Source organism: Mugil cephalus, chromosome 12 (genome assembly GCF_022458985.1).
Source record: "Mugil cephalus isolate CIBA_MC_2020 chromosome 12, CIBA_Mcephalus_1.1, whole genome shotgun sequence".
In the NCBI taxonomy this organism is placed as follows: Eukaryota; Metazoa; Chordata; class Actinopteri; order Mugiliformes; family Mugilidae; genus Mugil; species Mugil cephalus.
The window spans coordinates 21,258,011-21,277,206 of NC_061781.1; positions in this window are offsets into that span (position 1 = coordinate 21,258,011).

Genomic DNA, 19,196 nt, shown 5'->3' on the forward strand with positions numbered 1-19,196 from the left:
CTCCACCTCCTCCTCCTCGGCAAATGGAGAGAGGAGCATCGCCGGTGTGTCATCACGCAGATATGTGGGGTTTATCAAGGCAATTCCTTTTATAATCCTCTTGATGCTCGTTGCCGGTGTTTTATCTGTTTAATAGCATTTTACTGCTACACGCCATAAAATACACCCTTTTTATTGTGGCACCAAACACATTGTTTGGGGAATTGACCCTGTCTGGGTAATGAACGGCAGTGAATTTGTAGCCAGTTATATAAAATAAATAAATAAATAAATAAATGGAGGGGAGGCAATTTTAACCCAAAAGGGAGAGGAGGAATATTTTACAAGAGGGGGTGGAAGCCCACGTCCCATTAGTGGTTTCAGCACTGGTGATTTTTAGTTGAATCGTATGAACAGTCAGGATTCACTTAGTTATATGTTAAATATAACTATATTTTTTATAAGTAAAAAAAAAAAAAAAAAAAAAAAAGCAGTATTTTTATTCCACTGTTTAAATGTGATATTGTAACCTGAAATATGTACAGTATATCTGAAACATTCAATGAAAATAGATACAGATTATCTCAAACGTGCAAACAAGAGAATATAAATACATAAGGGGAGAAATAAAGTGATTACGTCGCTGAATGGTTGGTTCATTATTCCTCACTGATACACCTAATTTTAGTTTGACTGCATTAGACACCATTCTCCGCCAAGTAATACTCACATAAATCCCCCTTGGAAGGCATTAATCCCTCCATTAGAGATCCACTTCAAGAGAGACTTGAAGATGTTGGATGTTAGACTTGTAGCCCTAGTGCACTGGAGGAAGTCAACAGAAGCCACATGTTCTCTGGACGGGTCCCGAAACCAAATGTGAGCAGTGCTCAGGAGACGAGAGTAAATGTGAAGTACAGACTTCCAGAAGGCAAGGTCAGACACATTTTTAAAAAATAATGCCAAATGCTTCTTGGACAAGCTACAACAAAATGTCAAAATACAACGACAAAATGTGAAGCACAGACTGTACATGTTCATGATCTAGTGACCTACTGAGAGTATAGTGTCATCTGAATGGGTTGCAAATAGAAATAATAATAAAAAAAAGAAATAAATGGAAATGAAAATATTTTCTTCTGTGGTTCAAGTTTAATTTGGTTTCCAACACATAATCTATATGAGTATGGTTTGTGGGCATTAACCTCCTGAGACTCTGCGTCCTCATATGTGGACATTAGCTTATTTTGCTTCATTTAGACCCATTGTCCTCATAAGTGGATGCGTTTGTTTTGCATTTAGTGGTACCAAAGGGTCAATACACTAGTCGGTGTAAAAAATTATAGCATGATTTCAGGAAAATCTTTATTTTATTTTTATGGTTGAAACTTCTCTAGTTTGATATGACATGAAAATTTAACATATTCTATCAGTAGTACCAAGCTACAGCGTCGCTAACTGGTTAGTATCCGTTTGAGGACAATGAGATTAAATGTGATGCTTAGTTTTTAAAATTCTTGGGTCCTTGGAGAAATTAACAACACGTAACAAATAGAAGCTCAGGTCTCAGGAGGTTAAGAACCATGGTTACAACAATAACCACTTTCTCTGGGTTCAATGGAAAAATAATCGACATAATTAGAAAAACCAAAACACTGACTGTTGGTATAGAAAGTTTGACTGACCCATTCATCCACCTCCATCTCCAGGCTTTGTGGCAGATACTACCACTATGTTCTGGTGCTCAGAACATGAGACTGAATATAATGTGACCTCTCTGGCTTTCATGGGTCAAATAATAACATTTAAAGAAGAATGCATTAAGAGTTTCTGGACAGTTTTGACAAAATAATTCCATCTCCTGAAATTAGTCCGTTTTTTTTTTTTTTTCCTGGTGCAGCTAAAATTTGATTGGGTTTAGAAATAAAAACATCAAGGTTATGGATGGGGGTAATTCATAAGCACGGTTACAATAATAACCACTTTGTTAAGGTCCAAGGGACCAATCATGGACAAGATTGAGAGGAACAAACAGAAAATTTAAGCTTTTTTTTTGTCAGGGTCCTCAAAAGCAATGGCAAAAATGAAACTATTTTCTAGAGGTTTATTAGGTTTAGATACTTAAGTTAAATGGGTACGTTCAGGAGAAACCTGTGGCCATGGTTACAATAATAACCACTTAAGTAGGGTTCAAGGGAACAGATGTGGACAAGATTAGACTAGGCAGTTTTTAACAAAACAACCCATAAGCACATTTTGTAAAATTATATATTACCAGTCAAAAGTTTGGACAACATCTGGTGGTGTATTTCAAATGAATCCTTCAAAGGGTCCCAAGGAGCCTGCAATAACAAAAACTTAAACAGTGGTCAGTTAAACACTATCAGAGTAAAAAAAAACCTTGAGATTTAATTTGAATGTTAATTAAATGTCAACAAATATAAAATTATTCATAGATGGAGATGGACGCCCTTTGGTTCTTACTTTATTCCAAGAACTTTTCTCAACAATCTCTTAGTAGCTGCGTTTCCATTACAGTTTTTTGCAAAATAAAAACAATATTTCTAAAATTGTGGTTAAACACAGTGCACTTTGTGCGTGTTTCCATTGAAAGGTGTTTTGCAAATGAGCTGTAACTCTCGTAAAGTCTCGATTTATTCCATAATTCTGTAGTGTAATGTAAAGTTTTAGCGACAATTGAGAGGTTTTTATGAAATTTAGGTGTTTCCATTACCAGTTTTTCATTGCAAAATTTAGGTTTTGCGCATTTCTAGGGCTTAGACCCGGGGAGCCCAGACTTCAGCCCCTGGGTCAGACCTGGTCTGCCAAAGCAATTGGAGTGGCCCCTTAATGATCCCAGACAATCCCTCTAAACTTCACCAATTCTTATTACATATCCGCATTTAAAGGTTTAAATTCTAATTACGTTTTAATATATACAATAATATAATATTATTTTATATTATTATTATAATAATATTATAATATAATATTTTAATCATATTTATAAACGATGCTCATCTTCACCCCTCACATAATGGTATATTCTGACGTGACTTTGCTCGTGACCGAGCCAATTTTGCGACTTTGTTGCTATATTTAGCGAGTATTCAGACCCCTCTAGCGACTTTTTCCCCCCAAAAAGCGACTAGTGACAAATCAAGCAACCTTTTTGTTACTTCTGGAGACTTTTGACGTTTTCACACAGACGTCAACATCCGGGTCTGAGTGACGAAGCCCAAAAGCTGCAGTTCATTGAGTGGCCACTTGGGGCTTGAGTGTGTCAAATCTGCAAAGATACAGTGTCGGTGTTCAAAGAATATAACATTCGTCGACACAAGCTGATGTGGTGCACATTGAAAAAAGTTTGGGGAACCCTGGTTTAGAGGATCAGCAACACATTCATTAATACACAGGATAAGATGTTAGAATCCCTTGTGTTAAGATCCGAGGTGAAACACATTTAGAAGCCCAGACTAGCAGGCTAGAAGTTAGCTACCAGCTAGCAACCAACAAGAAGACACCAGCTAACTAGCCTAGCCAACAGCAGCAGGTAATAAGTGATGGGACATGCAACTAGACTTCAACCTACACTTACCCCTCTGCCCAAGAAGGGAAGTACGACACTAAAAGACACCGGCTAATTAGCGTAGCCAAAAAAAAAAAGCGAATTGGTTATGTCGCCCTATTATATGAAATATGTAAACGTAGCGTTCAAAAACTAAAAGTAAGCTGATGCGTTCCTTTAAAATACAACTAAAACTGACTTCACACACTGGATGAACTCCTTCTCCCTCATAAACATACGCCCGCAACGATAAATGCAACTGTGCAGGCACGCCGTAATCCTCGGTCATTCTGCATCCTTTTACACCGTGTCGTGCACAGACTCCTGACACGCAAACCCCAAACGTCTCCCACGCAAGCAAAACACAATCCCTTTCAACCGCAGCACATCTGATGCACTTGTCAAATAGCGTAAATCTAGCCGGGTGTTTACAAGTGTGACAGGCTGGAGGACGATCAGAGTTTAACTCGGTTACTCGCCCCTTTGAAAAGTGGATCCGTGTTTTATGCATCAGTGGAGTGTGTCCCCGCGAATCAGCCAGGTTGTCACGTGCTGTTGTTCGAAATACACACACACTTACGCAAAAAGGGCGCGCTGTCTTTGCCCGTCTGTGTGCGTCCAGCGCTTTCAATCTGTTTCGTCTTGACTGAAGGCTCCGCTCTGAGACGTAACCGTCATTTTCGGGGGCATTCTCTGAAACTGTACGATTTTCTTTGGAGGGCGGCCTTCGCAAATAAAGACGTCTGCGCCGCTTCTCATCCATTGTGGAGGGGAAGCCATTCAGCGGGTGCTCAAAGCAGAAGATTTTCAAGGCTTTTGAAAAACATGCGCTCAAAGAGAGCTGGAAAATATTAAAAAGATTAAATTAAATTATTAAAAAGGCTCATAATGTGCACAGTGCATTTCTATGACTAGTTGCGAATATACCAAAAAGGATCACAGCAGGGAGATATTAAAGAAAAATCATATCATTGCCAAACTAATATCCACAACCTGTCCTCGTTTGATATTTTCCATGCTCGCCATCACTGGGTTAGTGTTGTGTGCTTTAGGCGCACACAAGGTTTCATTTTTGTTTTAAATTTCCGTTAGATTCAAACCCCCGCTGCTCAGCTTCACAAACACTCCAAGTGATTCTGACACTTGCACAAGAAAAAAGAAAAGAAACGAACAAAAAAAAAGAGGCGTAAGCGTACCTCTCCGGCATGATCCCAGCACATGTGCATTTTATTTGTTTATTTTTTTTTTTTTGGGTCGTGCCATTTTATGCGTTTTGGAATTAAATGAAAGATCAAGCAGAAATAGTTTCTGACGTACTGGGATCAATGGAAGCGAACGCTTTAAAGAATCGCTCTCAAATAAAACTGATATCACATGCGCACACAGACGCACATAGACGCAGGGAGAGGAAGAATCAATAGAGGCATTTGGTCGATTATCATAAACACACAGTGCGTGTCTGTGATTGTGTGTGTGTGTGTGTGTGTGTCTCTGTGTGTGTGTGGGAAGAATGTTTTTATCTCCAGATGGTTGACTGAGACTTGGCTGGTTGGTACACGGAGTCAGAGAGAAAAAAGCGGGCAGAAGGCGTCTTTTCTACTTGAGCTCCACTAAATGTGTGCGTTGGTGTGTGTGCATGTGTGCGTGTGTGTGTGTGTTGCTACCATGTCTGCCAACCTGCCTGCCTGCTTGTGTGTGTGTGTGTGTGTGTGTGTGTGTGTGCATGTACATGTGTGTGTGGCTGACCTTGAAGAAGGAGGCTCAGTTGGAGGAGAGAGGGATGAGGAGCCCCCCCATCTCTCCCTCCCCCCCCCACCCACACACACACACACACACCCACACCCACACACACACACACACACACTTACACACACTCCCCCGCTGTGCCCCCCCCCCTCGGGTAAAGAACGACTGGCTTCTCATCCTCCTCCTGTCCTCTCTTTTTTCTTCTTCTTCTTCTTCACTCTCCCATCCATCCATTTCTTTTTTTCATCTCTTTTCACTCTTCAGTCTATTTTTTTTTGCTCTTCTTTTTTTCTGTCTTCCCTCCGTCTCATCTTCTCTCTTGATGCGTCTCCTCTTCTTTTTTCTGCATTTTTTTTGCCTTGCTTTGTCCCTTTCATTTCATCCCCATGTTTCCTTTCGTCTCCTCGTTTCCTTTACATGCTCCCCAGTCCCAGTGTCTCATTGTCTCCTCGTTGCCTCCTCTCTCCTCTCCTCTCCTCTCCTCTCCTCTCCTCTCCCATTGAGTAACTGTGGACTCCTCCAACACCCCCCCCACCCCCACCCCGCTCCCCACCTCAGCAGCCAAGGTGCTCTGCATGAAAGAGAAGAAAAGAAGAAGAAGAAAAAAAAACGCACAGACACATTGAAAGTAAAGGAGAGCAGGGAATCAAATGCCAAAATAAAAGCTTTTTTCAAAGGCTTTGGAGACAGCAGCATGCCCAGGGGGTAATTTAAAAAAAAAAAAGAAAGAAAACTGCCACACAAAAAAAAGAAAACGGTCAAAGGGAAGGTGTGACAACTGTGTGCAATATGCTTCCTATTCACAAAGAGCCAGAAAACAGCGGTTTGATTCCTTCACAGCGGCTGAGTGCAGCTATCTGTCTCCATTTCACGTGTCACACTTTCCAGAAATTACACGTAGCCACTTCTTCGCAGCATCTTTGTTTACTCGCCGGTGGAGGAGGGGAACTTTACTCACCTTCATTTCTGTCCATCTTTGTCCTCCATTGTAGCCTCTGGTTCAAGGGAAAAGCTGAGATTTTGATATTCTGTGCAGATGACAGGAGGCACCGCTTTTCATTTCGTTCGACACCGAGTCCGTTCAACCAGCAATTAGTCACTGATAGAAAAAAACGAGACAGGGTCCTGACACACAAAGTTTACCCCAAACAACCAAACATTTACAAAATATGGCCAATGAAATGCCTCAGCATTCTGATGTGACATGTGCGTTATATCATGTCATAAAAAGAACTGATAGCTGATAGTAAAGTAAACAGACAAATTTACCTTATCATGGAAAGTCAAACCCTATAAACGCTTCTTTCACCGCTTGTTGTTGGAGGTATTTTGAGCAAAAACTAGGAAAGTTTCCAGCTGCATAATGTAAATGATGTTTTGTCAGCTCATGTGCACAGAGATGTCTTTAAAAGACCAAAACCTTTATCAAAGAACTGAACTGAAGCTGTGTGAAAACGCTGCTAAGACAACAAGCAACAGCCACCGGCATGAAAGCACATAACTCTCCATACCAGCAGGTGGCAGCACTCTGTACTTATTATTGAGAAAGGGAAACATGAAACATCGATTTGCTGGTTGGCTTGGAAACTAGGAAAAGCAAAAAAAAAAAACATCACACAAAGCTGGCATCTAGTAATGTTCGATCCCACCGATGGCCTTTCTGATCTGATACTTAGTAAAATTCAGCCAAAACGGAAAAACCAGAGTCACAGATGTTAACTGAAGCCCCAACAAATGGTCAACATCGTCTTGTTGTATCAAATCCCAAAGAGCTTTAGATGCTTGATGAACAGGTTTCAAACAATGTTGAACAGTCATGCAGTGCATCATTGGAAACTCAACAGAAAGCGCTCTAATGTGGATGAAACAAAAGGAGCTGGGTTTAAACTCTAAAAAGGGCTGTGCCCTGGACTCTGGCGTGGGGTGACTTCAGCGCGCAGTCACTGAGCTATTGCACGCTTTGTTGCCACAACAATAAACCCGGCTGGTGTTGCTCTCTTCATTGTTGGATAAATGGAGGAAGCTAGCGAGTCATGCTAGACACATAATTATAGCAGCGAAAGGTCTGACACGTGCAAGCTATTACGCATTCAGCACCGTGATTAAAAACGCCTGTTGGCTGCCTCCATAAAAAGCATCTGTCTCCCAGCCGCGGTGCGGTATCGCAGATGTCGACGGATAACGGACAAAGCTACCTGTTAATGAAATGAAGTCAGTCACTAAAGGTTGTTTTTTTCTAAGGGGCGATCTTACCTTTTATGTACAGTGGCTGTTCTGTTCAGTAATGTGAGGTTTTAATTGTAAATGAGTCTGTAGACACACACATGGATCAGCCACAACATTACGACCACTGACGGGGAGAAGTGAATAAAACCATCTTGTGACAATTCAGTGTTCTGCTGGGAAACTTTTGGACCTGACATTCATTCATGTTGATGTTACTTACACATGTAGCACCCACCTATACCAGACCAGGACCCCCCACCCCATAGCAACGACACTCCTTGATGGGAGCAGACATCCCCAGCAGAATGCAACCTGACACAGACACAAAAACTGTTTAGGAAAAACTCAAAAAACATGAAGAACAGCACAAGGTGTTGACCTGGCCTCCAACTTAACTATATCCCAAACTGATCAACTATCTATGACCCCTCCCCTCAACCTATAGGACCCAAAGGACCCCCACTAAGTATATTCTGCCTCTAGACACCACAGGACCTTCTCAGAAGGTTTTTGTCCATACTCTGATGAGTCGGCACAAGGGAGATCTATGCACTGTTAGGAAGGTGGTCATAATGTTATGCCTGATCAGTGTATGAGTGTTCAAGTTATATCAGAACTTAATATTTTTTTTTAACTAAAGTCTCACTTGTTGTTGTGTCTATAATTTCTGTTTATGATGTTATTCTATTTGTGAGATGTTCAAAAAACCATGTTGATTTCCTAAGAGACAAACCAAAAGTTACATTTGGACTCTCTCTGCCTGACCAGTATCGACTTAAAGATGTGGACAACACTAACCACAATAAAATAAGCCTTTTCACATCTCACATCCCCAATGACTATATTCATGCATCGTAAAGGATCATTATTTCTGCTTTGCATCCACAGAAAAAGAGCCTGCATCTCATTTTTTTTTCTCTCTGTCTGTGCATCCTAGTTTGTACATTTAACGTCTGGCAGACGAGCTCCTCATTTCCCCTGAGCAGAGCCTGAGTGCATGCAGAGGAGGAGTGGGAGGCGTGAGGAGGCGAGCGGCAGAGGCCTTAGCGGGGCTATTTTTATGAGACACATAATAAAGATATGGAGATGAAGCATCTATATGCTACCTGAGGACCCTCTTTCTGCTCCCAGTCTGGCCTGACAACCTCTTCTCTTGTTTCTGCTCTCTGGCTCCCGTGGAGGATAGAGAGAACAGGCTGAGATGAATGAGAGTAATAACCCCACTGTCAGGAGAGAGAGCGGTGGGGAGGGTCATGATGGTGTAAACACCAGAGCCAAAGCTTGCAGGTCTACGGTTCTATTTTTACTGTGGCACAGTGGGAGGAGGAGGAGGAGGAGGAGGGGGGAGGAGGAGGAGAGAAAGGGATGCGAGGAGGGAAGAGGAAGCGTATGAAAATGTGCGTTGTGCATTATTCATGGACTCGGTGGAGGAGCATGGACGGCCTTTCAAAGCCTGCACGCTCACATATGTACTTGTGTACTTCTGATGTGGCTTATTGGCATAATAATAGGAAAATCCCCAGCCGGCGACCTTAGAGCTTAAATTTAACACATTAAAGATCCACTAATCATACGTTAATATAATCAGATGTGTAAAGCTTTGCCCGCAGCATTAAAACCCACGGACACTAGTGGAGCTGTTCACCTTGTTTAACTCGTAGTTTTGGTTTTATGCCACATTTAGTAAAACGTTCAGCTTTATCTTTACAGGAAGCAGCAAAGTTGGCAAGTTTGACTTTAGCAGCTAAAAGGACAAATACTGAGAGGCTGGTGGAGGCTAAACCAGAGCTAAAAGGTAGTGGCAATTGGTTTTAGTGGTGCAGTGAGCCATAAACATATATACGTAGACGCTGCACTGACTTGGGGCGGTAACGTGCCCAAAGCACCGCCATCTTTGTACAGTGCCAGCAGAGGCAGCAGTGCAGGTAAACAAACGAAGGAAAGAGATACTCCGCAATCTTAAAGGAGAAGTATTCTGAATTTTGAATCGATTTCCAAACGTCACACATGTAGCCATGATTCAGAGTGCTTGGATTTTTTTTAAAAAAATGTTGGTTTTATTATCATCACTTTCCTAAAGTAATGGCCTAAGTATTTCTTATTTATTTATTTGATAAAACTTTTAATGACACATCATAGATCTATATCTATAGATCTATTCACAAACTCTGACAGGACAAACAAGCAGCGTCCCTAATAACGGCTTATTACACGGGTAAAAAACAGACCTTAGATTGTAACTGATCTGCTAGAATAGAGCATCCAATAGACCTAATAATAATTAATGCTGGAATTATTTTTTTTGTAGACAATTCTTTATCTCTGGCTTTGCTTTAGTAGTGGTAATTATAATTATGCTTAAATTCAATATATACCCTTCAAGCAATGCTTTAAATAAAGACCTGGACGCACCTGAATTTCATTTGATCACTGTAATGATCGAACCCTGTGAAAACAGTTTGAGAATTGAACAATTTATTTAACTTTAAGTGCAGTATAGGTCTTAAGCTCCACCTCCTCCATGTTAGTGGATGGTTTATGTCATTGTAAGTAGTTAATATTGTGTTCATGGATGTTCAAGTGACAATTTTTTGTTTCATTTTAATTAGTTATTTGATGCCAGAGAAACAGGATGTGACATTACGTGTGTTTTCCAATGCAAGGAAGAGACGACACGTCCAAACTTATATGGACTAAACACACAGAACTCTTTTGCTGCAGGACATTCCCTCCCTTTCAACGTTACTTCTTTACTGACAACTGTTCCCCTAACTCTAAAGACATAAAGCCCACAACTGCTGGCTAGCATGTTAGCCAATGTCTTTATGTATACGTGTGTGTGTTTTGCTAATATTAGACCAAACTACAATAGAAAATTTATCTTTTTTCTTTTTTGAAAGATACTTTGGCTAAAATGTTTTTCAATGATGTCCACATACAGTATGTAGCCATGTTGGATTGATGTTACTTTTTACATAAAGTGCTTAGCTGAATCAGTTGCATTCAATACGTGATCATTTGGAAATTGAAGAATTCAAACTTGAAAGGTATTTAGAGCCGTGCGCATTGCATCCAAGCTATAGGAGAATTGAGCAGAGGTATCCTCACGAGTTGAAGAGGTCGTGGAGGTAGGTTTGCATGTTTGCGTTCATTACCAAACGCTGTAATTTAAACATCAACTTAATGAAGATGACAATGTGGGAAGGACGGATAGGAGCAAACACAACGGGTGCTCATCATTTTTTAAAAGCTGTTTTACTCTCTTATCTTAATCCATTGTGTCTGGTTGCTTTTGTGTGTGTGTGCGTGTTCTCCTGAGACTTTCAGAACAATGGAGCCTGTTCTTTCAACGCTCATTAGCTTCACTATACAGATGTTAGTTGTTTACTGGAAATTTTCTCACCGTTTAATTAGCTGCTCAAGCTGAACCACGACAAACTGCGGAAAAACTGCTGCACGGGCCGCAAAGTGATTCACTTGGTCCCAATTAAAATAAAAATAAAATATTCTGGTTATATTTTTGGAAAAAACAAACTAATATAATGCATCATGCTAGCGATAATACTTAGATGTGCAATAACAGACCTCTAATTGCACCGATATATATATATATATATATTTCTTTTTTGCTGCTATTCTGTCTATCCTGTCTATTCGACAGATCTTGTGCAATACATGTTTACACTTTACCACTGCTGCAATAACAAAAAAATACTATATATATTTCATAATTTTGTATATTTTTTAGCATTAATGTTTTAACTTTAGCTTGTAAATCTTAATAACTACTTTTCACTCTTTTATATAGATGTGTTTTTTGCACTGTAAAGGAGAATCTATCCAATCTCGTTGTCCACTGTGTAATGACAATAAAGGGCAGAGTTTTAATGGGTTAGTGACACAAAGATCAGATTAGAATTTGTTTTGATCTCAAGGGGAGTCACAACAACTTATTTAGTTGTTTAAGTTTGACTTCTGTCATTTTACATGTATCATTTAACTGCATATTAATGACACTCATGGATTTAGCTGTATTTAGGATTTATTATTGGGACGGATGAAGGTGTGTGTGTGTCTGTGTGTGTTTGTGTGTGTCTGTGTGTGTGCATGAGTGCAGCTCCTGTCTCTTCCCTCCACAGTGCATCAGCAGGAGCTGTCAGATCAGCATCAAGCCTTGCCAGTCAGATTAAGGATGTTATAGCAGCAGCACCCTGTCCAGCAGCCGAACAGCTGCAGATAGATTACACACTCACTCTGTTTATCTTTCCTCTGTCTCAGCCTCGGATGCGGCATCTCTGTCTTCGGTGTCTCTGCAGGACGCTGCCGCTCCGTCAGCCCGAGTCCCAGGGTCGAATGGAGGAGAGCTGAGCTGAGAGGGGAGGTGAAGTGGCCGGGGGCTACAACGCCAAACGTTTCACCATGGAAACAATGAATCATAGATAATGAAAAGTCCAATTATAGTTCATTCATAACTACTCATAGTTCATGTGCCAGTTGCAGTATCCAATTTAGACGTGGAAATCTTTATGTCAAACTGAGTGAATGTTCTGTATATTCATCATAGCTAAAGTAACTGCACACAAATTAGGCATTTTTTGTTGCTGCATTCTTACTATTTTATGTTTTGTTCAAATAACCCCTAATTTTTTATGTTTTTAATGTCCTTTTCTAAATGGAAAATCGAAAGACCAAAACATACATGGACCTGACGATCTTCCTAATATTGTATAGGTCTTCCTTATGCCTTCAAAACCATTGTGACTCATCAGAGAATGGACATGGGTCTAGTGAATTTGGAGGCCAGGTCAACACCTTGTGCTGTTCTTCATGTTTTTTTTGAGTTGATCCTAAAGTGTTTTGAGTGTCTGTGTCAGGCTGCATCCTGCCGGGGACGACTGCTGCCATCAAGGACTGTCATTGCTATGTAAAGTTTCCCAGCAAAACAGTAAATTGTCACAAGACAGTCAATGCTATTTACTTCTCCTGTCGTGGTTTTAATGTTGTGGCTGATTGGTGTATAACAAGCCTGTTTTTGTGTTGTTTAGGAATATTTTTGACAGCCCTATATGAGAATGTTGCCCCTTGGAGCTTCAAGCAAACCAGGGTTTGTTCTTGAACTACAGTGCACAAATGTGAAAACATGATCATGCAGCTTTTGAGCACTGCTGCCATCAAGGAGTGTCATTGCTATGGGGGTGGGTGCGCCCAGTCTGGTCTAGATGGGTGGTAAATATCTAAGTAACATCCACATGAGTGAATGTCAGGTCCAAAAATTCCCCAGCAGAACACAAGATGGTCGATGTTATTTACTTCTCCTGTCAGTGGTCATAATGTTATGCCTGATCGGTGTAGTACAGCTGCATTCACAATGAAATCTACTTCTACTCACTTACTTCTACCATCGGTGGTCATAATGTTGTGGCTGATTGCCGCACATTACCGCTGCAGGAATCACAGTTTACTGTTCAGTCACAGATTTCGTTCTGCTTTAAATATACATCCTATTCTTTACAGTCGGGATAATCTCCCAAAGTCTGTTGTGTGCTGTTTATTTTCAAGGCATCCCTGGAGCAAATAAACTGTAATACCCGCGCGTCACATCAGCAGACAGAGCCTATTTATACCTCTGCCGAAGCCTCGCTGTCATGTGAGTTTGTGAGACTTTCGGCGTGCAACCGGCGCGATGCTCGAAGCCGCTTTGTGAGGAAATATAATATTCATGGCGGCGTGAAAGAGGGAGTAGTGGAGAGCTGAGAACTGTGCACGGTCGCAGCATGGAGGGATTTACTGAGTGCGATATGACCCTGTGAAGGTCACTCAACCATGTTAATAATATGGCGTCTCTGGACAAACACACGGGGACCGCGATACAAAGGCGTGCGGGGATATCGCAGGATCACACATGAACGTGAATAAATCCATAAAGTTACTACGAAATATGAGATGAATAAATGAATCGGGAGAAAACGCTCCACGGTCAAAAAACACACAAGCTGGACGAAGCACACACACACACACTGAGCCACGTTTTCATCACTTCATGGGGTGTTACACTGACTTAGATTCACTTTATGCAGGCTAAACCCAAGCATAAACCTTAAATTTAACCTAAGGCTAACCTTGACATCTTCATCCTTAAATTTAATGATCTATGTTACGGGGCTTTTTTCTTTTCCAGCCTCACTCTCAAAGGCACTTTCCACCCTCTTAGGACACCGCTGGGAGACACATATCTTTTGACACGTGACAACAGTTTGACGTCAAGGTGACACATGTTGTCGGGCGTCTCGCACCTGCTCTGCACCTGCTCACTGATGACACCGCCGTCGCTGCTGGCCTGGAAAAAAAAAAAAAAGAAGAAATGCAACGGAGGCGATCGTGGAAAGCGAAGTGAGGGGGGACGTATGGAGCCGTTCCCTCATTTGTTTCTCTCATCCTCCCGTCAGGCTTCTCACTGTTGTATGAAGGTGACAAACTGGTGACCTCTCTCTGCGTGATTTATTCCCTTCATGTGTAAAAACCATCCTCTTCTATTATATCTAACGTTTCATCATGTGCTGCCGTTTAATGTGGCTGAGTGGCGTCTGGTTGACATGGGAACAAATGTGGCCAGACACGGTTGCCACTTAAGTCCCCGGCTCCTCCTGTGCCGTTCCACACATGTAACTGTCCTTGTTGCCCAATAAACTGTAGCTTTCAGTTGGCTTCTAGCGGACGCTCCTTCATTCAGTTGCCTATAAATACACCGATCAGCCACAACATTAAAACCACTGATGCTTCAGGAACAACTAAAAAAAACAAAAAAACATGAACCTGAATTCCAAATTCACTACATCATAGGTCTTCAACGAGGGGTCTGCGACCCCTAGGGGGTCCGTGGAGGTACTGCAGGAGGGTTGCGAGATCTTTGGTTGATTAGACATTTTTTATACAATCTTTTTCCCCACAATGCTCTGGCACAGCCACCCTACTGATGCACATGTTCCAAATAAATGTGGATAATAATGAACCTGTGTATTAGTTGAATAGCTTAATATTGAATGCAACATGATGATAATAATGTATATTTATAAATAGCATTAGGCCGAGTTTAATATAGAAACATATTTAGTAGGTAGGGGGTTCCTACTTAATCTCTCCATCAGTTTGGGGTCCTTGGCCTGATAAACCTTGAAGACATGCACAAGATTGTAGCTTTTCAATGAGGGGGCTGCGACCCCTAGGGGTTCGCGGATGTACTGCAGGGGGGTTGCAAAGTCTTTGGTTGATTAGACATTTTTTATACATTCTTTTCCCCCACAATGCTCTGGCACAGTCACCCTACTGATGCACATGTTTGAAATAAATGTGGATAATAATGAACCTGTGTATTACTTTAATAGCTTAATATTGAATGCAAAATGATAATAATGTATATTTATAAATAGCATTAGGCCGAGTTTAATATAGAACACATATAGTAGGTAGGGGGTTCCTATTTAATTAATTAGTCAGGTTGGGGGTCCTTGGTCCTTGGTTACAAAGCTCTAAATGTAATGACTGATTGGTGTATGTCACAAGTCAAATGTCAACTGTACCATTGGCCTTTGCCTCAAGATTAATCCAGCTCCGTCCAAGTTCATGCCACTAAAGCATTTTTTTCCAATCACTGCTACACCTACCGCCTTGTGTGTGTGAATGGGTGCATTGTGAGAGGTCTTACATAAGTACAGCTCGTTTTCTAAAATCTCCCTTTCTTGTTTAAACACTGCACTTCTCCTACACACAAAAACAGATCCAAAAAAACGGCCTCCCCAGTACTGTGTGGGAGAACTTAACTGGCTTTGCAAAGCCCAGTACACTCGGAATGAATTCGATCTGTGAGCCAATCCTCGCTGCCATCAATAATACTTTCGCGTCTGGAAAGAAAGGCAACCCCCTGCAAGCAGTTCTGTGCAGCCTTAAAATCGGGAGTGGAAGCCGTTAAAGCGACAGCGCCACGAGGTTTTTGACTGATAATCAAACAGAAAAATTTAGGATATTATGAGCAGAAGCAAACTCATTTCATTTAACACAAATCATCTCATTGCCGCATCTACACGTAACAGCGACAATGTGACATTTGCTTTTGCGAGTTTGTACAACCTAAACAATATTTGCACTGTGGCAATATTCCACAACTAATTGGATCTCATACTCTACCTTCCTTTTCCCTTGTGCCATTTCTTTATTATGCACATAAAAGTAGGTGCATATAAAAGCTACCTGGCATTCATTACAGAGAATACTATCTCCTAACTTTATTAATGCGACACTTAAAAAAAAAAGAATTCTGCTTACTGGTATAAAAGCTGACTGAAAGTTTTACTTGCGTGAAATGTAAAATGTACCGGTTTACCAACTTTATCCGCTGGATCTAACGCTTCATCAGAATGTGCCAAAATAGCATGAATCAGACAGCGAGCTGCTCTGTTGGGTAAATAAATAGAATTATAGGCAACCGCGTTTTAATTTCCTGATGTTTGATGAGTCACAATGAAGAGCGACAATGAAATATCCCTGTAACCTGTAAACGCAGCGTAATAAACACGTTCTGTGCATCGATAATGTTACGTAAAGCACAGACACACAACGCACACGGAGATGATGCATAATCAGTACTGACAGTCCCACAGTCCTCTGATCCATGATCCGTCCTGTGTGTGTGTGTGTGTGTGTGTGTGTGTGTGTGTGTGTGTGTGTGTGTGTGTGTGTGTGTGTGTGTGTGACTGGAATAGCAGGTGACTTGTTTTGGTGCTGAGCCCCATATGTGCCACGTAGAAGGGACTTCATGCATGTGTGTCTGTGTGTGTGTGTGTGTGTGTGTGTGTGTGTGTGTGTGAGTGTGTGTGTTTGTCTAGCTAATCATGTGAGGCTGAGTGCACTCAACAACAACAACACCCCATCACCAGACAGACAGGCTGGCCGGCAGGGACCCCTGTCCACCATCTGTGTGTGCGTGTGTGTGTGTGTGTGTAAATGACACACACACACAGACACACACACACATGCATACACAGACTGGTGGTAGTGATGGTCTGGTCTCCACCTGTCCCCCCTGTCATTACCCAGGAGGTGATGGAGGGGAACAGAAAGATGAGGGGAAGGAGGAGCAGGAGAGGAGGGGGGAGGAGGAGGAGGAGGAGGGGGAGGAGGGAAGGTGGAAGGAAAAAGAGAAGGAGTCGGAAAAAGGAAAGAAAGAAAGAAAAAAACATAACCGGAGAAGGAAAAGAGACAGAACGAGCGAAGAGGGGACTCGGTATGATGGAGTCGCAGGTGAAAAAACAAAAAAACAAAAACAAAAACGAGAGAGACGTTGAGAGAGCGCAGAGCTGAACTGATGTGACAGAGACGCAGAGACGGGATGAGGCTGGACAGACTGAGACGGGGACGGAGAGGGAGAGGACAGTTCAAAAAGGGAATGACGAGGGAAGGTGAACGAACAGCCCATTTCAAGCTAAAATTATACGTTAACGGTCCAGTGACTGAGGACAAAAACCGTCGGATGATCATTTAAAAATTGTCTCTGTGAGAGTTGAATCCCGACGGCCACTAGAATGTTAAATAACCGTCTCCTACATTTATGTTAAATATATTGTATATATTTGTATGTTTGTTGGAGGCAGCTGGCTTTGCTTTAATTTTACACAGATATCATCTATTACACGCTATTATGTACTTTAATGGTGGCTCACCAAGGCCCATTCAGGGACTGGCTTTGGAAATCGGCTTTTGTAGAGGAACACAGTGTACGTGTATGTGCACGATTCACAAAAAAACTAATAATATAAACAGCAAATGAGCAACGACGGATTGTTTGACAAGAAACAGCTGACGTTAAAATACCACGCGGTGTCTCCGGTCTTCCACATCGTTCCTCCACTTTGCAGACTTTCACACTTTTGCACAGTCTGTCACGGTTAGACGTTTTTTTTTTTATTTTTTTTTTATTTTTTAAGGATTTAATCAGCACATTAGATTTTTTTCAATGTGGCAAAAACGAGCTACAGCCGAGGAAGTGTTTGTTGGTCTTTCAAAATATTAACTACAATGACCCTAATGAAGGCCTCAAGCTGAAAACTGTCTAATAAATTTGCTAATAAGTGTTGTTAAGAGGTTTGGCCTTTCAAATATTCATTACGTGCACAGGCAGAGGTCCTTAAAACTTGTGTTACAGCTAATTTACAGGGAAACTAGACACAAATTAGTCGTTGCTGTGCAGAGAAAGTGGGTGAAAACTGGAAACGTAGCAGGCAGCACAAACGCTTATGCAGCTACAGCTTCAGTGCAAAAGGTACTCTACTCACAGCCTTTCACTAGCAGCCTACCCTATTCTATTCTATTCTCTATTCTATTCTATTCTATTCTATTCTATTCTATTCTATTCTATTCTATTCCAACCTCCTGAGACCCTGCGTCCTCATATGGGGACGTTTCAGGTTTGTGGCAGCTTATTCAGCTTCATTTAGACCAAATTTAACAAATTCTATCAATAGTAACGAGCTTTGACGTCACTCGTTTGAGTACGTTGGGACTTAATTGTTTGAAGTCCTGTTTTTGCACAGCAATGTTCAGGGATTGAAATAGTTTTATACAGTTGGTGCACATTGGTGACTTCATTGTATTGCACAATGAAATAAAACCTGTGTCCACATATGAGGACTTTTTCTTTTCCCCAAAAACTACTTCCCGTTCAAAGATGATGCTAAGTTTTTATACTTCTCAGGTACTATTAATCCTAAATATTAAAAATGTGTTGCAAACAAAACGTTGGTTGGTTAAAACAAACTGTGAGCGGGTCAGGAAGTAGCTAAATAGTCAGGCAAAATGCTAATTTAAGGGTAAATTCAGTGTTTAATCGTCTTCTAATACAAAAAAAAAAAATAAAAAAAAAAGGATAGGATGTGGGATGATGTGTTGTAACGTGCCATTTTCCACAATATTGCATCACACAAATCTCTACAAAGTTACCACAAATCGTCGATCACAATCAAAACCTAATTTAGTGCCCCACATGATAATATTTAATTCAATGTTTGGTGCAAATACATACATTTAAGTGAGAAATGTGCATGGATTTTGCACTAGCAAAGTGCATTAATGTAACACATATACCCAGGTTGTGAGTTATATTTATATTCATAAATATCCTTCACTGCATAAACCAGCACAGTTACCAGATTAACGAATACTTCTGCAACACAAATGAGATGCTGATATACTGCAGTGTTTTCTACAGTGTTTTTTTTTTTTTTTTTTTTTCCTGGTTATTGCTACTGTCACACTCTGCAGACCAACACCATCTTTGGTGGAGAGAAACACATTGCAGGGGTGAATATGCTTCTTACATATTGGTGCGATGAAGCAGTTCATTGTCCATCTGTCTTCTGCTTAACTCCCTCCATCTGGTGCAGCTATGTGCTTACACAACGGCTAATTCGTCGTCTCCTCTTATTCAATGTTGCTTCACTTCTGGGTATTTACAGTTTTTTGTTTGTTTGTTTGTTTGTTTTTTTGCAAATGCAACACTTTTAAGACCACTGCTCTTTCACCAAATACTCACAATAGCAAGGTCAAGACCAAGAAAGAGTCCTGGCTGCTATGGCTGGTATAGTTGCTGCAATTATTATCACGTTAAGGACATGAAACCTGAACTGAG